We start from the raw sequence: 19,445 nt of genomic DNA on the forward strand, positions 1-19,445 counted from the left end.
CTAAACTAACTATTTCAAGATTTACACAATTAAAGTTTTACAAATAATATATTGGCTAATTTTCCTAATACAGTAAACTGCCTAATACACTAAATATTTTAAACATGAAAAAAATTATAACTATAACGTAATAAATTACACAACTTTCACTTTTCAATGTGTATTTTATATATTGGTCTTTCCAGAAAATTTTTCACTTGAAAAACGCTTGAGCTCTCACAGCTATGCCGCGATGTCCGATTTGACACTGCCGTTACTACTTGACGTTTTAATCCCCGCGTTCGCCGCATGATTTCCTCCGCGGTAACGAACACTCGAGTGCCGCCATTCCATCGCCTCGAAAGAGCACGCCCGTTCGTGCGGAAGAAGCCAGTTCGCAAGTTCGAGACTCGGACGGGAGAACAGTTCTCGCGCTCGTTACGAGATTAAGGAAAAAGCTCCGAGCCACGAGGGGGTGGCGAGGTGGCGACCGGGGCACCCGGGGCCCACCCATGGAGACGTGCCCCCTTTCAGGGTGTCCTATCACCGACCCGAGCTTATTCCGCCCCTCAAGCTCGGGCCACACCCGCAATCATGCGCAGTTTCCACCCATCGGCCAATGAAAGCGCCCGCCGAGCTTGCAAGCTCGCCGCTCCGGCTCCGGCTTTCGTGGCCGAGCCACTCCGACCAAACACCACGTGGCACGCGTCCGAGTTGCACGTGCATTCGCGGAGCTGCGAGAGCCCGGTGCGCGCGCGAGAACGGGCGCTTGCGAGAGAGCTTGCGAGGGGTCGGAGCGACGGTGTTCTCGCCGGGGAGAGCGGAGAGCGTGTCTCTCCTCATCGCGGAGAATCCCCGTTTCCTTTTCACGCGAGCTCCTTGAACAGCTTCTTTCTGTACCGCGGTCTCTCGACTACTCCGTTACTCCCTTGCTCTTTCGCCCTCCCTCTCGGTTTCTTATCTTTCTCTCTTCTTCTCCTCGGATCCCTCTTTATACTTTTCGACGCGTTTTATATAAATGATCAATTGACTCACTGTCACATTGTCATATTGTACCGTTGTGACGTGAGATTTAACTGTGCTTCGAGAAACCCGCTGAGATCGACGTCTTTCATTTTCACTGAGAGTCAAGAGCTATTGGCAAGACCAGATTTCAACGAGTGACGGACGAGGTAATTATAAAATTATTTTACTTAATATTATTTCACATCAAAGCATTACGCTTTCATACAATAGAAAATTGAATAAAAACATTTTTGTGTCTTTTAATCTGCATTTCATTGTGCGTAATCAAAGATATGCGTATTAAACATAATTTCTCATAGCTGTCAATGATAATTAACATTCACATATTAAGGATAAAATATTTTTAAAAGCAAACGCACATGTGCATGAATAACAGAACAAATACATTAGCTTGAAATTTTAATATTTTTTGTACAATAATAGAAATATCATACGTGACAAAAATGATTAAAAATAAGATACAATAAATGTTTAATTAACTTTTGAAAACTTCTAGTACATTACATCCTAGTATTCCTCTAGATGTCTGTAAAACTTTAATAGTAACCATATTTAACCTTTATAGTAACTATTTATATTTAATAGTAACATCATAATAATTATGCAAAAAATAAAATATTGATTTATTATGTTATATTATAATTTACTGATTATTGATTATTTTGCTAAATAAAGAAAAAGTTATGAGAAATTAAACAGAATGTTCTAAAAAATCTACTTAGTTTGCACAATGAGTAATAATATAAGTAGCATTATATGTGAAATGTATTTGTAAGTTATATAAAAATGTTTATATAAAAATGTAACATGCAAATGAGATTTTAGAATATAATACGGTACATGTAAGAAAGTTTGACGTATAATAGGCGTCGATGTCGGCTTGAAGCCGATATTCAACAGTTGGTCCTTCTTTTATCTTTGAAACTTAACCCTCGATGCTACCGCCCTTCAAACAGGCACCCTCTGTTCGTACATCCTGAGAGAAGCATTTCTTAAGGGTGTAACGAAAGTATTTAAAAAAGTTTCAGGGAATTTTCTGCGTAAAACAAGGCGAAAACATATTCTGAATAATGAAACGAAATAACGAATAGATAATATCTGAATTTTCCCTTTCATACCTGAAAAGAGAGAGTGATCTTAAATTCTTTTTATATTAGAAAGAGAATTATAGTTTATAATATCTAACAATTTACATGTTTACGATATTAAGTTTAATTGGTAAAAAATAATTATTTATTCGATAGAGAAAAAGAGATTTTATTTTATAATTAATGTTCTTGCTTTCTTAGAGTCAATAATGTTCAAGAATTGTAACGAGTCAATTTATTTTTGTATAATTTTTTCAATTTAATGTTGCGCTGTGAAAAAAAGGAAATATTTAGGAAATTATTATAAGATTAGCAAAAATTGTATAAAATTAGAAACGCGTTTTTTCTAGAGAAGATATCTAAGAAAATCATTTCTTGCATTACAATAGTATTTAATTAAAGATTGTAAACTTGCAAAATTCACTTGTAATTAAACGGAAAGTATGATTTTAGACCCCTCAAGTTTTAGAGAAATCTTCTATTTTTTATCGTTTATAACTCAAACTACTGATTTTTGCCAATGTTTGTCAAAAAGCAAAGCTAATGGTTGGTTAACCGAGAAAGTGGATAAAATTTCAATTTATAAATTTAAGTACACGGCACTCTACACACTAAGAGGACTTTATACGTTTTGTATGTTTCCTAACGAAATTATCAAATAATCGTTTTATTAATGATGAAATTTTGAAATTCATTATCTTGCTTCATGGTATACGAACACGATATCCCGCATGGTAAACGAGCCAATTCCCAAAAACACCAATCCACCAGTTCGACTATGTTCTTTCTTCGTTCGGCCGGGAGCGAAGGAATTCGTGGACTCGGTGCAATAGGTGCGGCCATAGGTGTAACATATTTATGTTGTGAACCGGCCGAGTGCGAGCAATAAATAGCGGAGGCGTGGGAAGGGTAAAAGAGAGAGAGACGAAACGCGTAGAGGGGTAGTTCGTCGAGGCGCGGGAGGAGGGAGGCCAGAGCGATTACGTTTCCCAAACCCCTCGCTCTCTCGCGCGACCGAGTCACCGGCACCACCATCCACCACCGTTTTGCTCCCTACAACCCCCGCGCGAATCCCCAGCCCCGCCCGCCCCCCGCGTCTCCACGCGCGCCTCGTCCCACCGGACCCTTTACGGCGTTCGAACAACCCTATTCGTTTGTTTCCAACCCGTATGTGCGCGTACACGGAGGTATGCAATTTCGGTGTCGGGAATGCGCGTTACCGGACGCACGACCGATCCGCATATTGCGTATCAGTGTTAGCGCTCTTACAGAAAAAAGAAAAGATCGTTGCCCCTTCGGAAAATCGGCAAAATGTAAAGCAAACTTCAGAATTATTGGACGAGAGAATGCCTTGTAAAAACGCGGTTCTTAAAAATGATAGTCGACATAAACGACGACTACATCGTGCTGCAAGCATTTGATATATCATAAACATCCTATTGGGATTACATAAAAGTTTAATAGATAAAAGTCAAATTATATGATAGATTCTCTCGCAGCTCGAGTCGACTTTCACAGTTTCGTGATGTTATTTCACATATTTTTTAAGGATATGCGGTAAACACGGACTAAAAGCACTCCAGATACAACAGTGTTTTAAAAGCTGAGATATGCGACATTCAATACGAATGTGCCGATACGGTATTTCGTATTAGCGCCCCTATTACTCTTCCGCTATTACGGTTACCAAGCGACGTAACGTTCTCCGGTAACGAAGCACACGAGTGCATACGGGCACGCCGACACGCGGACATATCGGAACGCAGACTCGTGGATCCGAATCCGGGCGGCATGCTCGCGCAGTTATGCTGAAAATCTTGACTGGAGGACCCTTTCGCATACCGATCGCCCGGGCCAATCCGATCGAGGATATGCATCTGTATATAGGCACGCCGATCGGAGACGCGCCTAGTCGGCCAGTCGGGTAACCAAATGATGCATATCTCTCCTCGATCCGTCGTGTCCCGAATGTCTCGACATGTTGCACGCTCCCGCTTCGCAGGAACGAGGGGAGGATGGAGGGTGAGAGCCATAGGATCCGTCTCTCCGTCTACGTGGGTGGGCGAAACTAGCTCGAAAGCCGGGTGGAGGACCAGCTCGGGGAGGGCCAGCGTATGGTTGCGATGAGGTCGAGAGCTTGCGGCCGGATGCCAGTCTGACCATGTCTCTACCGGCGCGTTACTTGCGAGCTCGTCAGCCTCTCGCTCCTAGACGCATCCTCGCCAGAATCCGAGCAATGCGGCTCAAGAGTCCGCGCCCGCGCCCGCGTCGGCGCTGCAGCTGCACTCTAGGATGCAGCTCTCGGCTGCTCGGCAGCTATACCGGGCGCGATCCTCGACGGGGATTGGCCGGTCGAATATCTCCGAGACGGGGCATTGGGGTGGTCTTCAGTGGCTGCCGGTATGCGTGTAATAGGGGGATCTTCGCCGTGGTATCGAAGGAAAATTGCAATTCTCCATAGACAGAAACGATAATGCAGAAGAGTCTCATTTATATCTCGAATTTTTTATTTTTCTTTTTCGTTCAGGAGTTCTCTTCCTCTCTCTTAGCGATATTCAATGTGTGATCGAATGTGAGAATAAATACTGTATGTTAAATTGTATTTAAAATAAATATGAAACTAGAGAGAAATGTAGATTTATATAGGTTGATTTTATAAATTTCGCATTTAGCGGTTTAAATTCTGGTCAACGATGCTTTAAAATTCAATGTTATACATCAAATTCGTTGTTATAATTGTGAAATTTGCATTGCCCATTGTGCATTACATTAATAATTGGGTCGACTCCGTTTAAGCTTTTAATCAAGCACTGACAAAATGCGCGCGCGTTACGTCGATCGCCGGCCGTATTCCCTCTCGCTCGATGTGACGAAGGCGCGTCGAATGCGGCTTTTGCAAATGAATTTTTCGGGGCACGCCATCGTTCCGCGTTGATACGTTTGCATCGCGGTGATTTCGCAGGGCACCGAGCTATATAACGCGCGAGGGGCCGCGGGTAACGAAATTCCCCCGATGCGTGCATCTCACGCATTCCGCAGCGAGATTGCGCAAAAATCGAGCGAAACAAACGCAACTAATTTAACTGCTTTCGAACAATTAATCCGAAGCATTTAATTTAATTGCGCCGCAGCCCGTCGAGTCCGGCCAGCGGCAGTCGAAACAACGACCGGCGCAAAACCCGGGACGGAATTTTCGGCTCGACGCGATGGCTCGAATTCTTTGGCGCGTGTAAAACAAAATAAAAACATTTGACAGTCGAAAGTTGATCCGGAGAAAGAGCGCGATTGTTGCAACATCGACATTTCATACGATCTGTTTAGTAAAAAAATGTCTCATCGAACATTTTAATAGGCATATATTATACATACTTTCTTTCTCCTTATCTCTCCGTTATATATATATATATATATATATAGATCTCAATTTAATTTTTTCTGTTTAGATTTTTTGTACTTTCTAATACCGTTAAGTATTACACGCTTTGATAATCATCAGATTAAGATTCCATAAAAGTGGAAAATTAACTATAAAAAAGATTTGCTACGTTAATTTAATTTTTTTGTTTAAATAAACATGAATGGACGTAAATGTTAGTAAAAGCTCAAGCTCTCGTGTAAGGATTAAAAAAAGAACGATTGATAAAGTAGATAGACGTGGAGAAAAAGACAAGGACGACGAGACGATACGGGGGAAAGTGGAGGGCGCACTAGTGGATGGGTATAATTAATAGCAAACCCGTATAAATCAGAGACAGGTTGGATGCACGCCGGTACACGGCGTTACCGATGCAGGATTATGCCCAGAGGGGCGGTTACCCCACGACTCGCTAATTTTTCACACAGCCGCCATAATGGTCCGGGCTAATTACTGATTTTTATCTCCGCGAGTTGCTTCCGCGCGCGTGTGAGTGCACGTACGCGTCGGTGTGACCGAGAGGTGTAAAAAGAGAAAGAGCTCGCGGTGATAAAATGCGGCAGGGGAAAAAGCGATTCGAGGCTGAGCAGACCAAACAGTCGATTTCACATTACAGCCGTACGATACGTCTAACCATACGCGTTGCCGCAGATAATCTTGTTTTAAGGGTACCTATCTAAAGAACAATGTCACCTCAATAAAATCGACGCTCGCCGCCTTAAATTCGTTTACACAATTCGGTGACATCTCACAGCGAATTCTTCGTCGCGCTACAGGCCGCTCCAAGTTCCATGCGCCAGGCCAGAGATATTCCTCCGCTTCAGTAGATATAGCTAACCAGCCCCAGACGCCTATGTACTTAACGTAACCCATGTAAGCTCACGCTAGAACAAATTTACCACCAAGCTGCTCCCTCGTCCCGGTCCTCCTCGCCCCGCCCCGTGCCTTCGCCGAGCGCTTCGAGTCCCTTCTCGCCCCTCGTAATTCGCCCTCGAAACACCGATGCTATGAAGTTGTGTTGAACTTTTCGCGAGCATAGTTTGCAGAACACCCTCGGGTGACTGTGAGCGCTTACCTTCGTTCGTGACATATATCTACAGAGAGGGCGTCTGACAGAGGAAAGCGGGAGAGCAGGAGAAACGAAAGGTGAGTCGGACGAATTTTAGGTGGAAAAGGAGCGTCGGTAGCTTTTCGTCGTCGCTTAAAAACTCACGGGAATTTTTATCGAGGGCCGCTAGATCGGCATTAGCAGCTACCTGTTGCCCGCGCCTCCGTGAGACTTTGATCGGCGAATCGTATCGATTCAATGACAGCACAATGACTCGATTGGCAGAGAATGACATATTTGACAAGTTCATTCAATTATAAGTCGAGTACGATCCGTGAATATAAAAGCTCAAGATCTCATTGTGTGTAAAAGTGTCAAAAGTTTCCTTGTTTAGAGATTGAGGAGTTTTCTCGCGATAAGTATCAAAGAGTCGCATCAGGATGTACGAACTCAGCCTGTGTTCCTTTGTCTCAAGCTTCTTGCTTTTCTTTTTTTTCTCAAGTCTGTAGATCCTAACTAGCACATACGCGCGTTGGCAGCTAAAATGGTACACGCGTTAGGAATTCTCGGCACGGCAGTCGGAGCCAACAGGCTCTGCAGAAACTTACGGGCCAACTTTGAGGGGGGTATAACGGCATTACAACGTTATTAGATTTACCGCAAGCACCTACCCGGAGGCACTCCTGCACATTACCCACATACCCCTACCGAAGTATAAGTAACCCTAAGCGTCCCATAGAGCTCACCTCGTGGCTCCTCCGCCGTCGAGCATTAAATTATGCGCATGAGCCCTGTAGCTGCGAATTACTTCGTTTGTTTTTCATATTTTCTAATCCCGACTATTTATAGAATTCTTTAAACGAGAACAAGACGTAATTAATTTTTGACGTATATTGAACGTAAAAAGAATAATTTCAACTAAATATACTTATATACTATATGTCTATTACATTTATCAGTTACTAATTTTTCATAATAATAATATATATTTACTTCATATGTTTTAGTACCTTTTAATTTTAATTACATACGGTACATAACACTGCACTTAAAATTATTTTATATATTATCGATTTTTAAACGTTTATTTGATTCAATTTCTCAACGAGCAATTTCTCAATTCCATACAAATGCATGTCACTGTAATTTCGTGTAATGATCGCTCATCATGAGAGAGAAAACGACAGAATAATTTAAACGCGAGAAATAGTCGTGAGAACGGAGATGCGTGTGGCGAGCATAGATAGCGTGGGTGCGAGAAATGCGAGAGAAATTTCGGCCCGGCTAGCTATTGAGTAGCTACCCTTAAGATAAGGGTGGATTCACCCCGTCTCTCATACGTTTCCGCTATCTGACGCTAAACGGCACCGCCGCTCGGTGGCCTTCTACGCGGCAAAAGGGATGGCCCCGACAGTGCTCGGTTCTACATAATACGTTGGCACATTACTGTCGAAGCGCCGTTAGATAAGCAGAATTTAGAACGGAGCGAGACAGGATTTTTGTACGAGCGGCATTTGTGAAGGATCGCTGGATCGCCAGATTTGTGCGCGCACCGTTTCTCTGCGCGCCTCTTTAGCCAAGCAAATTCGCATTCCCGGTTTTGCCGGGAAAACTTACGCGAGACGTTCGTTTGTCGGAATAAATTGTCAGATATTCGAAAGGACGAATAACATTTTCACGTATAAGAAAAAGGAAAAAAAAAGAAGCGCGATTAGCACCAGCATCTGTACATAAAAACATAATTAATCATTTTTCGCCAGTACTATGAACAGCACCGTGATTATTAAGTAAAATTTAGTAAAACATAATGAAGATATCTTCAATCTAGTATGAAGGTATAGTTTGTCTCGGATGGTTCGATTCTTATCGCTGAACTCCCGATGTTCGATGAAATAGCATCGCCGCCGACGAAACTGATTTCGAAAGCCGGGGAAGACGAGGCCAACGCAACAAAGGCCTTTACACGTCTCACCCCCAACTCATTTAAGGCTAACTGTCCACAACGGGGGTGCAAACTACCCTTATCTGCGGACGTTTATGCCCACGCCTTATCTGGTAGCCCCCGACTGCCTCGCGCGCGCGCGCTCGCTAACAACTAGGTATTCTCTCTCTTCCAAGCCAATCTCCTTTCTCGAACGACCTCAAGTTCTCTTCCTCTCTTTTCACAGGCCTGCTTTCTATTCTCTCTATTCTTGCTTAATTTGTAGATTTATCAACAATATTCAGATTTTGAACATATTCATTGGTAAGATGTTTTTTTTTTATTCTTTTGTCAATTCTAGTAGAGATAAGACACATTACAGTATTCAAAATAGTTAGATTATCTTTTAAGCGGTTTAGTAAAACCAAAAAGACACCAATGATTGAAAATAAACATATTCGTTAAGAAATAACTTGGAATATTAAGAAAATTTTTTAATACTAATTGTATATCTAAGCAGTGTAAAATAATATTTTTTCCATTCGTAAAATAAGTAAAGCCGATATTTGTCAAATAAATCTGTTATCCCATTTATTATGTTTAATGTATAATTATATTTATATAATATTGATGACCGTGACAAAAAACTTGTTAAATATCAAATTAGCGCAATTTAACTCGCTTATTGAAAGATTTCGGTCTGCGATACACAGAAGGAAAAGAGAAGACAATCGACAAGGTCTCGATGTTTCTTATCTCACGTCATTCCTATACTCCTGTCTCGTTCCGTTTCGCGAGCCGAGACGGTTCCTGAACGACGGGAGGGTTCCACTGCGGTCGCAGTAGGATGTTGGTTGCGGTGAAAACAAAGACGTTACTCGCCCCTATCTGGGGGTTGTAAAGTAACCGTCGAACGACGACGAAACAGGGGTGTAATAAATGAGATAAGCTACGGGATAGATTCCTGCGGGAGCGGAAGGCATAATCGATGCGTTTCTTCGTAACGCGATCAACGTCGTGCCTTATCTAATCGCATCGGGGAAAAATTGCTCGCGGCGAACGAACCCGAAGCGGCGACGCGATAAATCCTATACGAATACGAGGGAGACGGCGAGTTAGCACGAGGACAATTAAAAGGATAGAGAGACTCATTCCATGATAAATTGACGAAATCGCTGAAGGAAACGCCATATGTCCCGCGATTGACGTATAGAACTAGAACGCGGTATATAGTACGGATGAAATAGCATATCCGGAGTCTACGTAAGTGTTATTGAGTCAAAAGTGGTGACTGATATCGGTGGGCAGAGAGTGCGCTTGTTTGCGGATTGCACGTACTAGTGGTTGTAATCGCGCGAGGCGCGTAACGTTACAGCGGTCATATTATCGACCGCGCGCGTCGCATCGGTTTTTTTTTTTTCATTGTATCCATCTGGGTGTCTCCGGGTGAAACTGCGTCCATCCACATCAGAGTTTTAACCCGTAGTTTTTTTCGGACGAGAAACACGCACGCACGCACGCACGCCCCCACGCATGCACGCACATACGCACGCGGCCGGATAACGTTGGACTAATTGGAAGTCTTAATGGCACTCGACGGTAATAACGCAATCGGGATCCGGGTGTGTATGCATCATATCGATCGGAATTTGCAACGGACCCCACTCGCTTCCCGAACCCCTTGCACCGCCGCCGGCCGTTCTCTCGCGATTCGCCGCTCGTCCGTCAATGACGAATCAACAAACGGGACGGGTTTGATTTCATTCATTAATTCCGAGCGACTTCGCCCGGGTTGATTTCCGTTATATTTTCTAGTTGATTGTGTGCAGACTATAAGAGAGCGAAAGAGAGAAAAAGAGCTGGATAAGAGGAGAGTCGAGCGAGGGCGTAAGCGAGCGAGACAGAGTATGGAAACGGTGAAGAGGATACACTTTTCCGATAAACCGAGGAAACCGAATAACGACTGATAAATAGGGTATTAAATGTACTGTGTCATCAACGATTAAATTACCGACTATTCCTCGTTTTCTTATTAACGATTTTTTTTTTCATCGTCATACGACATATAATTTAGCTCGACGTTTTTGACGCGCTTGTGAAATTTCGATGCGACTTGTAAAAATATGGCAACTCAAACACAGAAGTCCAGTTTGTTGGCAGTTCGGGTTTTTCCGATTGTAGGACGCGAATTCATCGAGCGTACGCGAGGAGGCAAATAGGAACCGGAAATAATAGCTATCAGCGCTCTGTAACACGGTTATTATTATCAAACGGTTATTATATAGGAAAAATAAAAGATGCACAGACTCTCTCGTATGAGAAAACGTTCCTAACACAATCTGAATTTATAATTTCACTTTTATTGTTCAACAGTCACGTGAAAACACATGTTAATTTATTTATTTCTTTGCTTGTAAGTAAGTTAAGTACTTATCTTACATATTGATTTATTTACTTACCAATTTGAAAACAACATGTATCCAGTGGCACATGTTGAATCTTTCTTCATTTTAATATCAATGTATGCTTATCGAGTGTAAGAGATACAGGGCGACCCAAATCTAGCATTTTCGGTCTACAGATTTTTCCTTCAGTTTAGAATTGATCTGTATTTAGCAAAAATGTCAAAGAAAATCATTATTTATTGCAAATTTTCAAATATTAATATTAAGCTGCTAATTTTCCCATGAGCTACCTAATTCTGTAATATTAAAACAAAATTCACGTTTGTTCAATTAAATAAAAATAAAAATTGTATTGCCTATCTTTCACAGTTATATCCTGAAAAGGGGCCTTCTTTATTTTCGCTTAATCGAATAAGTATATTGGCTCCTCATAAAAAATAGTTCTGGAGCGTCCTGTACACCCCAGCATTGGCGAGGACTACGGCAGAATGCTGCGAAGGGTGAAAGACCCGTCTTATTGACATCCCGTAACTGTACCGTGATTTAATATAAACTGCACAAAGCGTCTACCTTTGATAGGTAAATATGAAATACTCCGGTCGCGGACGAGTGCCCTTTCGGGCACAGGCTCGCGCTCGAGGGTGCGTTCGGTCTCGCTTTCCGACAGGATGCAGGGCATATAGACATACCACGTACCCCCATCGCCCCTCTTTCTGAGTCCGTTCGACTCAGGAAAATGCTCTCGGGTAAAGAGCGCGGATGCTCCGTGCTTTGAGAACTTCGAAGACTTTGTCGTATGTGTCTTCCTTCGCCAAGCGTATCGTCTGAATTCTTTCCGCGTATGCATATCTGCCGGAACGAGATTCGCGAGGTTGCCTGCATTCAGTTGGACAACCGCTCGAGAGAAATTTTAAACGGCAGGAATGCGCCACGACTGCGATTGCGTGATGTGCGACGCGTAAGAGTTCGGATTATAGCTGTATAAGATAAATATAAAACTTGTCTATATAAATAATACATTTTTTAAAATAAATTATAGCGCGGACGATCTACCTATATATAAATTGTGTTTATCTAATTGTAATCTAATATTTAATATTTGCGCGGAGAGAGATGAGAACGAAAGTGGATAAAGACATATCGTTGAAGGAGAGATCGCTTTATACAGTTCATCCGTCGCGGGGCCCAATATTCTTCTCGCCGGTGCTCTTTGATCCTTTATTACATTTTTACAAGCGATTACATTGGCCAGCCGCCGGCGATCCTCCGGGGCGACCTTATTTCCGCTCCTTACGACTGTCTTCTGATACCGTCTCGTCTTACCCGCGCGTGCCCAACCCCCAAAGCATAACGAAGTTTCCTGTGCCGCAAGGACGAAGATATTGTTCCTGTTTATAGCGAAGTTAACTCAAGTCCTGCCCCGCGACCAGGGTTCATTCGCCCTTAATTAAGTTTAGGGGATTATAGAATTGTTCCGCAAAGTCGATTATAAGTTCGATGAAAAGACGGTGGATTTTATCATGCGCGAATACATCCAGAATTGAATTGTTCAAGTATCTGATTCGCGATTGTCGGTCGAAAAAGCACGTGTATCACTGGAACTAATAAAATAATGACTGAAGTTTCTCTCTCCCCCCAAAAACATAGAGTCAATCATATTTTCGTGTATTTCTACGGGTTCCCAGAGGATTTATCCTATATAACGCGATCGATTATCCGACTCTCCTCGGCTCGCTGCGTTCCCTCTCATTGAAATTGGAAATTCACTCGCGCGCGGCATTTAAGAGCGCGCGACAAGGAAGCCGTCCCCAGCAGCCTTTAATTGGTACCGTCCGCTAGTTAGTGCGAAATCATAGCTTTTGAGCGACACACGTCACAGGCAGGCGCGCTCGCTCGCTCATTCGCCAACACTCATGCGGAAAGCATTGAGATGGTTGGATCAACGGCGCTTATCCCAGGCTCGCGGATCAAAGAGCGACGAGGAAGAGAGAGAGAGAGAGAGAGAGAGAGAGAGAGAAAAAGAGAGAAAAAGATATAACGCTGAAGTGTATGTGCGCGAACTCTCGCAATTTCAAACAGTCTCTCGCGACTCGATCCTCCGACGTGGTTGGAAGTCCAGCTAGTGAGCGTGCAATGATTGATGCTGGAGCCAGCGGTCGCGCGGGAAGAACGGAAGAGGGATGGGGGGCCAGGGGACCGAGTGCTGATGGTCGACGAGGAAGGGAGAGAGAGAAAGAGAGGCCGGCGCTGAAAGAGGAGGGCCGGAGAATCGGTCCTACGGCCTGGGGAAATTTAATTAACGTAAATGCCGCCGCCACGGCCGGCGCTACACGCCGTGTGTGGCAATCGCTCATATGCAACTCAGCTCTACCCCCCTTTCTTTCCTTCCCCTTCCGTTGCCCGCACTCCTACTCCCCTGACCACCCCCGACACCCTTTAGCCGACCCGCGGCTACTACCGCATCTCACCCCAAGGCTTATTCGCTATCACGTGCATCGTCCTGAACGGCCAGCTGGGGGCCGAAGGGAGGGGGAGAAGTTATTAAACATCTGGGAAAGGGGTGAGAGGTCTCGATTGCGGGGCAATTGATGGATCTTGAATCGGCCGGTCGGTTCGATTCGGCTCGATTTATAAGCGCGATCGATCGCGCGAGCCGTCGAAACGCGCCTCGCGGCGACGGCAGCGGATAAATAATCGGTGTGTAATATCTTCGGTGGTATTCGAGCTGCTCCTTTTCCCCGGGGAGAGTTAATGGCCCGGGCTAATATATTCGGCCGACATCACCCCGCTCGCGCGCGCCTCGATTTGCCGCGCGCGCGGGCACGCCACTCGATACGACGGAACTTCCGATGGCGGTTCACCGTCGCAGGAGGGTCTTTACGGCTATCTGTTGCGGGGTGTATTCCCGAGGTAGAGAAATGCGATTTCATCGGTCTGGGGTGGAACTATTCAAGTATATACGTTTCGCTTTATTCATATAAAGCATTTTAGCTTAGCTCGTTCGCGCTTGTACCTCTATCTGTATAATTTTTTAGAGTGATCCATAAATATGTTTTTATAACAATTGCGCGATTATTTCGCTTTCTGAATTCGTCATATCTACCCGCAAAATCTAATCTCAAAGTATGTAAATATAAATTAACGGTGGTTGACGGCCAATGATTTCTTCGTAACACAATCATATTTATTAATTTTAAAAATGACACGAAATTCTTCGTTCATCTCTAAATTGCCGAGCCAAGAATCTGTCGATGCAACTTATATCCTAAGCCGCGTGAGATAACTGAATCACCGCAATGGTACGCATATGAGTAGATAGGAGAATACACGCGCGGGGGGTGGAATAGAGTGGGTGAGACGGACCGGCCGGTGGTGTCGAGGGTGACCAGGGGGTTGATGATGGAGGCGAGCAGCGCAGCGGCGGCGGTGGCGGTGGCGGCAGCGGAGCGAGGGGCATGCTCTATAATGGCCGCGGCACGTGGTGCGTGCCCCCATTAAACCGATCGCACCCCGGATTGATTTTCAGCCTTTCGGCATTTGATCCGAGCAAACTTCGTTGTCGGTATAATTGAATCGCGAATGTTCGCCCGACTCGGCCGCAAATTGACCGAAACGCGCTGCCGGCCGCGCGCGGCGCAACGCGGACGAGTTGGTGACTGCCGGCCGGCGAACAGCGCGAGAGCGAGGGGGGAGAGAACGAGAGGGAGAGAAAAAAAGGTCGCATCGAGGGTGGATGGAATCGATGAAATCGAGAAAAAAAGGTATTCAGAAGAACGGGGGCAGGTGGGGGAGGAGAAAGGAGGACGGAGAGCGCGCGTAACGTCGCGCCGCGCCGCGCGCGATTCTCTCTCCCGGGATGTGGGAGGGAAATAAAACGGTAACTTAATTACTCACGCCCGTTGTTTGCCGGCCGATGTCGACGCTCCTCCACCGACACGGCCGCGTCGTCGATACTTTGACAATTAGCGGACCTGATGGATTCGTTGTGCGCTCGTTGCCGCCTCGATTCGATTGCCGCGTCACGTCTACGTTGTAATTCGATTCAACGTGCGCAGTGAGGCACCGAATATGCCCCCTGTCCTTTCATTCTTTTTCTTTCTCTATTTCGAAGTCTCTTCCAAAAGGGTCGAAAAAAAGAAGGCGCATCGCAGAAGCACGCTTGAGCCCACGTCGGCTAAACTAATTCGGCGAAACTTCCGAGACCAGTCATTGAATTAAGTGTACGGTTTCGGATGGGTCCCACATGTCCGATAAATGGGCATAATCGAGTGACACGCATGAAAATTTTAAAAAGCTTCACGATCGGTTTCAGAAGCAGTGGTCCCTCGCGCGGACTTGTGAAATACAAAACATTCTCTTTCTCCGCATCGTTCCTTGTGAAGTTTCTAAAAGAGCTTGTTGAACTCGATTTTAGGAGATAAAAGAAACGATAATATATATATCTACAACTCACGTACAATCGAGTTAGCGATGCGAGTCACGTCAATAACGAAATTGTCAGGATTCGAAGGAAACTGTCTAATAAACATTTGACTCTGAAGAATGAATGCGGATGCTGTTTTCGGCCGACCGAGATGTCCGAGACGCAAAAGAGTAACGCGCGCGACCCAACAGCAGTAGCAGCAGCAGCAGAATGCATTCGTGCGGTCCGCGGGCCATAACTGCTAATTAGTCCAGGCAGAGCCGTATGGCAGGCTGTGGAGGGTCGACCGCCCGACGAAGCGAGTAGCAGGATGCACCCCTTTATTAAATACCATCGAAATTAAAATTATAATTGCGTTCGCTCGCAGTACCCCTCGTTCGCGCCGAGAGCGCGCGCCCGCGCGCCCGCGCGATAGTTCTCTCTGCGAGAGATTACTCCCCCTCTCTCTAATATCGCGGGTCGAGGATTTTGATTGGAATTCGACGCGCTTAAAAACGCTAACGAGTCCCGATGAAGATTTCGGGAAAATATCCCATATCGCGATGGCGTAATTTCTAATTATCGATCTCGTAGTTGAAATCCGATGCATTATGAAACGTAAACGAGAATCGATTTTTTCCGCAAATCTCCACGATAAACGCGCGATATCCACAGTAGTTAGAATATTGCAATTAACATTCTACAAAACCTATAAATTTATTTTAAAAAACACAATTAGCCTTCTTAATAATTTCACGTGGTTAATAAGAACAAATCCACATTTTAAAATTGTTGTACGTCCGAAAAATTATTTTAAACAATTAAAAATACGTTTCCACTCTACGCCGCCAGTCAAAAAGTAATTAACCACTACCAAAAGAAGGGAGGGGGAGGGAAATATCGCGTAGATGGAAAAACTTCGGGATATCGGCAAATGCAACGGGATACGGGCGAGCACTGTAATCGGCCAGCGGATATTCTAATTAGGGGTAACGCGTGTCGGTTTCTCTTGCCAGCTGAGTAAGGCATACGAGTATACACACATAGGAACCGTAGGTGGATGGAGAGAGGATATCGGGAAAGGAGAAGAGAGAGGGGGGGCGGCAGTAGGTTGTATGGCTCCTGTCAGCCACTGTGCCACTGACGGCTCGCTAATTGCTCAACCAACCTCCGATCCTTCCACCCCCTCCTTCCACGTTGTGCCACCCTTCAAATCCAAATCCATCCCTTCGTAACGCCTGGTCGGCACGGCCGTTTCTCGTCTCCTCCTTCCCCCCTTCGTCCCTCTCAATCTCTCTCTCTCTCCTCTCTATGCCGCCGCTGCACTTCGCCCCCTTTCCTCCGTCCACCGGAATTGCGAGCATAGATCGACTATCCTGCGAATGCCGAAATTTCTGGGTCGACGACCAAAGTGGCCGCCGCACCGACAGATTCTTCATCGGCATGTGCATCTACGCAAATTTAATCGAATTATTGACGCGACCAGCAACGGTGCGTGCCTTCACGCCGTACTGAATTATTCGCTATATTTTCTACCCACGAGTGTACACACTTTTCATTTGTCTTTCGTCAGGATATAGGTACGCGTTAGATTGATCATTTAATTTGTGAAACGTTGCGAGTATCGGTAGACAACTGTTCAGAGTGTTCATTCTAAAATGTACTAAATAGATTAACTGCTAATCAGATACTCCATTTTACATATATGTATGCACAATCATTAAAGACAAAACCGAAATTGAAATGTGATTTAAAATATCATAAATAAAATTCTCGCTCTTTATTCCATGAATCGATCCAACATCAAACTAATTTTGAAAAATGGCAACACTATTAATTAATTAATTAATTTTTTTCACATGTAAAAAGATTAATAAGGGACCATCAAAAACACCAAGTCCTCTCGGCGAAGGATGGCAAAACATTTTGATCATATAAGTATCATGTAGAAATTCTAATTGCTGATAAATGAAATTAGTTGGGTGCTGTTGTTGGATGCGAGGCCTCGTCAATAAAAGCCGCAAAGTTTAAAACGCTAAGTACGTACGCCCACGTGTGCGCGATCGATCTCGCGCGTGTTGTATCCGCGCGCGCGAGCAAGCGGGTTAGCGAATGGATGGACGGACGTGCGGACCAAGGGTTCGGCACGGTCGCGAATTAATCGAGCATATAATCGATGTGCGCCTGTCGATGTATGTATATGGAAGCCATCCGCCTGGTCACCCTCGCGAACGCAGCTTTCCCTCCCTGTCCTCCCGTCCGTCCGCGCTCTCACCATCCCTCCCTGCCTATCGTTAACCAACGGCGCCGCGCACGGTAGCGCTAATTTCTGTGCCGGACGTGTCGTCGTACTAACCCGTCGAAAAACGTCAAACGGCGAGCTTACCTTCTCGTTTGTGCCCCCGCGTGCTTTCGAGCGCGTCCGGGGGCGACGATATTTTCCAAAAGTTGCCGCTTTGAATTTTACTGTTGACGGACGTCGCTCGCGAGCGAGAGCGCGAGAGCGAGCGACGTCTGGCTTTGGCAAAATTCAATTGCCGCGCTCTGTTATAGTTGCGATGAAAAGTAAACGTAAAAAGCAATAACGATGGGCACTGCGTTACGTTTGTGCCATAGTTTTGCATCGGGCGTGGAGGCAGGAGCTAATTTTTTCAAAACTACCGGAAAGGTCGTGGTCTCAAAAAATCAAAAAAGAAATTTAATATAAATATAATACACCTGCACTTAATACAGCAGAAAGTTATACGTATATAGAGAAATCTCGCTATATATTAAATGGTAAATAATTTTAATTTGAAAAGAAAGAGACACTTTTTTCGGGTTCTATCAAAAATCCCAAATAGCGCGAACTCGATGCTTAATATCGTCGAATATTTATGAAATATCGGTCGCGTGGATATTGGATAACAGAGCTGAAAACCGGAAGGCGCAGTTTGCGCACGGGCGGATTGCAAATTTTGTATCTGATGTCCCCAGGACGGAAATCAGGGGGCGCTGCAAAATTGATCTGTCTCCTGATTTATTACCGCGAACTAATAAAGCCGGTATCGAGCGTGGCCCGCGGCATCCTCGAAACGCGCGATAGGTGCCTATCCCGCGGCATCTATACGACTGGTCCGAATCCATACTTTACAAGAGCTACCCTAATAGCGGCCGCGGTGATGGACAGCCGCGAAAACGCCCGCTGTCGCCCGCCCGTACTCGATTAACGAACGCCAAATCGAAAGGCGGACAAATTTTCGATATCGCTTGACGAAATTAAAGCACTTCTAATACAAACATCACACATGTACATACGTGCATACATATTTTACATGCGTCCCGTTAATTCAATTTAATCTCTGAAATCTGCCCCGAGCCCCGAGATTGCAGACATAAATTTTAATTCCATCATTTCGAGTGTGCGGGCCAAATGATTGTTCGGATAATACGTCGTACTAATTATTCCTAAACCTGAAAAACATTTAGTTTTTCGCACGAGCTTTCTTTTGACTGACCAACAAGAAATTATTCGTACGGGCACATCTCAAAATCACAAAAACAAGCGATGGTAACGCATCCTCCCCTAGTGCCGGCCCCGACACTTTTTAAAATCCGCGCGTCAGATCCCATATTATGTTTCTCCGTTTCATTTGCGCGGGACAAGGCAAAATTAATTAAACAGCTGATACCTATGGAGCGTCAGAGAGAAAGAGCGAAAGAGAGTGAGAGAGGCGTACGCACCGGCTGCCTCAGGGTGGAGGGCTAGCGTAACCGGGACCGGGTTGGTGGCGGAGGGTACAAGCGGAAAAACAAACGCGCGGCGCCGCGTGTCCGATCGCCTCTCTTGGAAATCAGCGCGGTCGCTCCGGAGATTTTCAATTTGCGAATTCGTTAAGGGCGCGTAAAACGTTATTCCTGGCGCCGCCGCTCCGCTCCGCGCCGCGCCGCGCCGTTCCGCTCCGCCGTGCAGAATACGTCAGTTCGCATATACCTGTCAGCCCGACCGTGCTCGCGCTCGGTAAGAAAAAAAAAAGCTCGTATGGTGGTACAAAGTAAAATTAACCGGCCAGTCGAATCCGTCGGATTGATCGGATCGGAAATCTGATTTCTCCGATTCCCCGGCTATCACTCGGCGGGTGAGATTGGGCGCGAGTGAGCGCCGAATAATTTTTATCGCAA

General features: G+C 45.1%; 1 protein-coding gene and 1 long non-coding RNA gene across 2 annotated transcripts in view; one reads left to right on the forward strand and one right to left on the reverse strand.

The window, feature by feature from the left end:
• The window catches only part of LOC139818111 (uncharacterized), a 182,604-nt gene that overhangs the window by 101,306 nt on the left and 61,853 nt on the right, over positions 1-19,445 (reverse strand). The gene's annotated exons all lie outside the window — the stretch shown is intronic.
• Positions 626-19,445, forward strand: part of LOC139818109 (LIM domain only protein 3) — a 76,905-nt gene continuing 58,085 nt past the window's right edge. The window contains exon 1 of the mRNA XM_071786616.1: positions 626-1,151. The gene's annotated coding sequence lies outside the window, so the exon portion shown is untranslated. The remainder of the gene's footprint in view (positions 1,152-19,445) is intronic.

This window comes from Temnothorax longispinosus, chromosome 8 (genome assembly GCF_030848805.1).
Source record: "Temnothorax longispinosus isolate EJ_2023e chromosome 8, Tlon_JGU_v1, whole genome shotgun sequence".
In the NCBI taxonomy this organism is placed as follows: Eukaryota; Metazoa; Arthropoda; class Insecta; order Hymenoptera; family Formicidae; genus Temnothorax; species Temnothorax longispinosus.